Below are 6,081 nucleotides of genomic sequence, written 5' to 3' on the forward strand. Positions count from 1 at the left end.
TTGAAAATCTGATTCCCCTTGCTGATCAGTGGTCAGCGAACCCTCAACCTTCTGTGGTTGGTGAACCCTCAACCTTCTGGCCTATAGCCCTGTGTGGCATTGACTGTGCCACAAAAGCATGCTGAAGTGGCAAAGTTGATATCCAAGAGTTTGTGGAAGACCCTTTCTTGTTTCAGCATGACAATGCCCCCATGCACAAAGTGGTCCATACATAAATGGTTTGTCGAGATCGGTGTGGAAGAACTTGACTGGCCTGCACAGAGGACTCTTTTTTTATTTGATTTAACTAGGCAAGTCAATGACAGCCTATTTACAATGACAGCCTAGGAACAGTGGGTTAACTGCCTTGTTCAGGGGCAGAACAGGTTTTTACCTTGTCATCTCAGGGATTTGATCTAGCAACCTTTTGATTACTGGCTCAATGCATCTAACCACTAGGCTACCTGCCACCCCAATCTCATCGGACACCTTTGGAATGAATTGGAACACTGACTGCGAGCCAGGCTCAATCGCCCTACATCAGTACCCGATCTCGCTAATGCTGTTGTGGCTGAATGGAAGTAAGTCCCTGCAGCAATGTTCCAACATCTAGTGGAAAGCCTTCCCAGAAGAGTGGAGGCTGTTTTAGAAGCAAAGGGGGGACAAACTCCATATTAATGCCTATTAATTTTGGAATGAAATGTTCGATGAGCAGGAGTCCACATACTTTTGGTCATGTAGTGTAATTGCATCTAGCCTGCCTAATTGGGAAACCATTTGGATCAGTTATACTTTTTTTCTCATCGGTTTAGCCACAAGGCCAGTAATATGCAATGACCTACTGTATATAAACCCTGGATTGTTGATACTACGTATTGGCCATTGAGAAGCTTTGAAGCCACAATTCGGCAATATTGGCACTCCCTGGTAGGAGCAGTCCTCCATAAGAATGAATGAAATTCTACAGTGTTTCAATTAAATGTTTAAAGACTAAATTGCATGATGTATTTAAGTTACAGTAACATTTGTACTCTCTAAAAATACTTTTTAGGAAAATGTTTTTCTATATTTTGTTAAATGTGTATGTTTATCTCACATAATATAATTAAAAACTAATCATTAAGGTGTCTGTAATAGAACACAACTGAGCAAGAGGACAAGTACATTAGTGTCTAGTTTGAGAAGCAGACACCTCACAAGTCCTCAACTGGCAGCTTCATTAAGTAGTACCCGCAAAACACCAGTCTCAACGTCAACAGTGAATTGGAGACACCGGGATGCTGGCCTTCTAGGCAGAGTTGCAAAGAAAAGACCTATCTCAGACTGACTAATAAAAATATATGATTAAGATGGGCAAAAGAACATAGTGACTGGACAGAGGAACTCTTTCTAGAAGGCAAGCATCCGGAGTCACCTCTTCACTGTTGACGTTGAGACTGGTGTTTTGCGGGTACTATTTAATGAAGCTGCCAGTTGAGTACTTGTATGGCTATTTTGGATCACCCCTCCCCAGTAAATTTCTATCTGTCCCTAGGCTACTTGCAAGTTGGTTCAACCATCATCCTCTGCATGGTCATTCTGGAATGGAAGTTGGTTTCTGAATCAAAATGGTAGTTACCTTATGAATGGATCAAAAGGTTCTATATAGAACCCCTTTTTTTTTATCTAAGAGTGTATGCTTTAATTAAACACATTATTTCCTCTTGCTTCTAGCTAACATTTAGCTTGCAACAGCACAAATTTGTAAGAACCTGGCTGTTTGCCACACAGACCTTGGCAACAAATTTCACGAACGTCATCAAAGAAATGACCGGACCAAGGTGCAGCGTGGTAAGCTTACATTTCTTTTTATTATGAATGTCGCCAACAAAAACAAGAAACAACAAAAACGACCGTGAAGCTTACTAGGGCTATACAGGCCACTAACAAAGTCAACTACCCACAACCAAGGTGGCAAAACAGGCTGCCTAAGTATGATTCCCAAGCAGAGACAACAATAGACAGCTACCTCTGATTGGGAACTACACTCGGCCAAACACACAGAAATATAAAACATAGAATGCCCACCCCACACCACACCCTGATGTCGTGTCTTTGGCTATGCCGGATTAAGTGATATGACATGCTATTCTGTAAAATCCTTTCTCCGTAATTAATATTACCTGATTGAGCTAATCATGTAAATGTAATTAACTAGAGAGTCGGGGCACCACAAAATAATATTTATAGAGCTGTTATCTTCCGAATAAACTCTTAAAGACTTAGTAATATTTTACATCAATAGCAGTCAATATTAATCGTCACCTTAATTCAGTCTCATCTGAAAATGTAAATTCTTGGTTATCTTCACAAACCCTGGCTAACAAGTTGAATCAGCAATACAAAATTGGGTTTCATTATTTATTTACTAGATACCTAACTAATCACACAGAATTACATATACAAAGAATGAATCATACCTTGATTACAAATGACGTCATAAAGGAAAACGTCCCTAGCGGGCGGAACATGTATGACAGCTGGTTACACAAAATAAAAGGGGCTGGGTTTGAGTGAAAGAGCGGGAAGACTGAGGGACAAAGGGAGAAGCTGTGCTATTGTAAATATCAGTATCTTATGCATTCTAAATTACCGCCCATTTGAAAAGGAAAATGCAATAAATATTTACTCTGAGCTGCGCTTCGGTAGGTTGGTGGTAGATGGAGGCCGTGTTGCCAAACCGAGTCCTTTGTCCTTTGAAGAATGTCTCTGGTTGTCAATTGGATACGTTGTAGTAACGTCGTTGTGTGGTAGACGGGATACTCTGTCGGTTCTTTCCTAGCCCGCATTTGCAGCTGCTGTTGCTAACTCAACGGCTAGGAGGTATCACTTCTGTAGTGAATAAGAGTTCAAAGTTCATACCATTCGTAACCAAAGCTCACGGTGAGGTTGGCTTAGTTCTGTAGTTGACATGATAGTCCTTTTAACGCAGAGGCTGCAGACCTCACATACTTAGAACAGGAGGTTACATTTTCATCAAGGCTTTATATAGTGGAGCGAGAAGGGTGTGTCTGACAAGTTTTATAACCCATGTCTCTTCACAGGGGCGGGCCACTGATTGAAAACCCAAATCTCTTTGGAAGCTAAAATTGCATTTCATCTCTCCACCAATAATTTTATATTCAAACATTTAAATTGAACAACATTTCCATGTGAATCCGATAACTCTGATGTGTAGATTTTCTACTGTAGACTTTATGTCATCCTGTCATTGAGGAGAATGTCTCAGATGACAACCGAACTGACATCATATCAAATTTATTTATATAGCCCTTCTTACATCAGCTGATATCTCAAAGTGCTGTACAGAAACCCAGCCTAAAACCCCAAACAGCAAGCAATGCAGGTGTTGAAGCACGTTGGCTAGGAAAAACTCCCTAGAAAGGCCAAAACCTAGGAAGAAACCTAGAGAGGAACCAGGCTATGAGGGTTGGCCAGTCCTCTTCTGGCTGTGCCGGGTGGAGATTATAACAGAACATGGCCAAGATGTTCAAATGTTCATAAATGACCAGCATGGTCAAATAATAGGTCTGGGACAGGTAGCACGTCCGGTGAACAGGTCAGGATTCCATAGCCGCAGGCAGAACAGTTGAAACTGGAGCAGCAGCACGGTGGACTGGGGACAGCAAGGAGTCATCATGTCAGGGAGTCCTGAGGCATGGTCCTAGGGCTCAGGTCCTTCGAGAGAGTGAAAGAAAGAGAGAAAGAGAGAATTAGAGAGAGCATACTTAAATTCACACAGGACAGCGGATAAGACAGGAGAAAAACTTCAGATATGACAAACTGACCCTAGCTCCCCGACACAAAAACTACTGCAGCATAAATACTGTAGGCTGAGACAGGAGGGGTCAGGAGACACTGTTGCCCCATCCGATGATACTCCCGGACAGGGCCAAACAGGCAAGATATACCCCACCCACTTTGCCAAAGCACAGTCCCCACACCACTAGAGGGATATCTTCAACCACCAATTTACCATCCTGAGACAAGGCCGAGTATAGCCCACAAAGATCTCCGCCACGGCACAACCCAAGGGGGGGGGGGGGGGGGGGGGGCGCCAACCCAGACAAGAAGATCACATCAGTGACTCAACCCACTCAAGTGACGCACCTATCCTAAGGACGGCATAAAAGAGCACCAGTAAGCCAGTGACCCAGCCCCTGTAATAGGGTTAGAGGCAGAGAATCCCAGTGGAAAAGGGGTGAACCGGCCAGGCAGAGACAGCAAGGGAGGTTCGTTGCTCCAGAGCCTTTCCGTTCACCTTCACACTCCTGGGCCAGACTACACTCAATCATATGACCCACTGAAGAGATGAGTCTTCAGTAAAGACTTAAAGGTTGAGACCAAGTTTGCGTCTCTCACATGGGTAGGCAGACCATTCCATAAAAATGGAGCTCTATAGTAGAAAGCCCTGCCTCCAGCTGTTTGCTTAGAAGTTCTAGGGACAATTAGGAGGCCTGCGTCTTGTGACCGTAGCGTACGTGTAGGTATGTAACGCAGGACCAAATAAGCTTTGTAGGTTAGCAGTAAAACCTTGAAATCAGCCCTTGCCTTGACAGGAAGCCAGTGTAGGGAGGCTAGCACTGGAGTAATATGATCAAATGTTTTGGTTCTAGTCAGGATTCTAGCAGCCGTATTTAGCACTAACTGAAGTTTATTTAGTGCTTTATAAGGATAGCTGGAAAGTAGAGCATTGCAGTAGTCTAACCTAGAAGTGACAAAAGCATGGATACATTTTTCTGCATCATCTTTGGCCAGAAAATTTCAGATTTTCAGATGGAAAAAAGCAGTCCTTAAAACAGTCTTGATATGTTCGTCAGTATGGTTATGAACGCTGAGCTGTATTCAATGAATAGCATTCTCGCTTAGGTGTTCCTTTTGTCCAGGTGGGAAAGGGCATTGTGCAATTTTGGGGCTTCACCATGTTTCATTGAAATGTACAGCTGTGTGTCATCCGCATAGCAGTGAAAGTGAACATTATGTTTTCGAATGACATCCCCAAGAGGCAAAATATATAGTGAAAACAATAATGGTCCTAAAACGTGACCTTGATGAACACCGAAATTTACAGTTGATTTGTCAGAAGACAAACCATTCATAGAGACAAACTGATATCTTTCCGACAGATAAGATCTAAACCAGGCCAGAACTTGTCCGTGTAGACCCATTTGGGTTTCCAAAAGCAGCACTAAGGTCTAGGAGCACGAGGACTGATGCAGAGCCTCGGTTTTATGCCATTAAAAGGTAATTTACCACCTTCACAAGTGCTGTCTCAGTGCTATGATGGGGTCTAAAACCAGACTGAAGCATTTCGTATACATTGGTTGTCTTCAGGAAGGCAGTGAGTTGCTGCACAAAGGCCTTTTCTAAAAATGTTGAGAGGAATGGAAGATTCGATATAGGCCGATAGTTTTGATATTTTCTGAGTCATGGTTTGGCTTTTTCAAGAGAGGCTTTACTACTGCCACTTTTAGTGAGTTTGGTACACATCCGGTGGATAGAGAGCCGTTTATTATGTTCAACATAGGAGGGCCAAGCACAGGAAGCAGCTCTTTCAGTAGTTTAGTTGGAATAGGGTCCAGTATGCAGCTTGAAGGTTTAGAGGCCATGATTATTTTCATCATTGTGTCAAGAGATATAGTACTAAAACACTTGAGTGTCTCTCTTGATCCTAGGTCCTGGCAGAGTTGTGCAGACTCAGGACAACTGAGCTTTGAAGGAATACGCAGATTTAAAGAGGAGTCCGTAATTTGCTTTCTAATAATCATGATCTTTTCCTCAAAGAAGTTCATGAATTTATTACTGCTGACGTGAAAGCCATCCTCAATTGGGGAATGCTGCTTTTTAGTTAGCTTTGCGACAGTATAAAAAATACATTTTGGATTGTTCTTATTTTCCTCAATTAAGTTGGAAAAATAGGATGATTGACAGCACCATGGGCTCTTCGATACTGCACGGTACTGTCTTTCCAAGCTAGTCGGAAGACTTCCAGTTTGGTGTGGCGCCATTTTCGTTCCAATTTTCTGGAAGCTTGCTTCAGAGCTCGGGTATTTTCTGTATACC

The sequence above is a fragment of the Oncorhynchus mykiss genome, chromosome 1, assembly GCF_057628025.1.
Source record: "Oncorhynchus mykiss isolate SJ-2025 chromosome 1, ASM5762802v1, whole genome shotgun sequence".
NCBI classification, from domain to species: domain Eukaryota; kingdom Metazoa; phylum Chordata; class Actinopteri; order Salmoniformes; family Salmonidae; genus Oncorhynchus; species Oncorhynchus mykiss.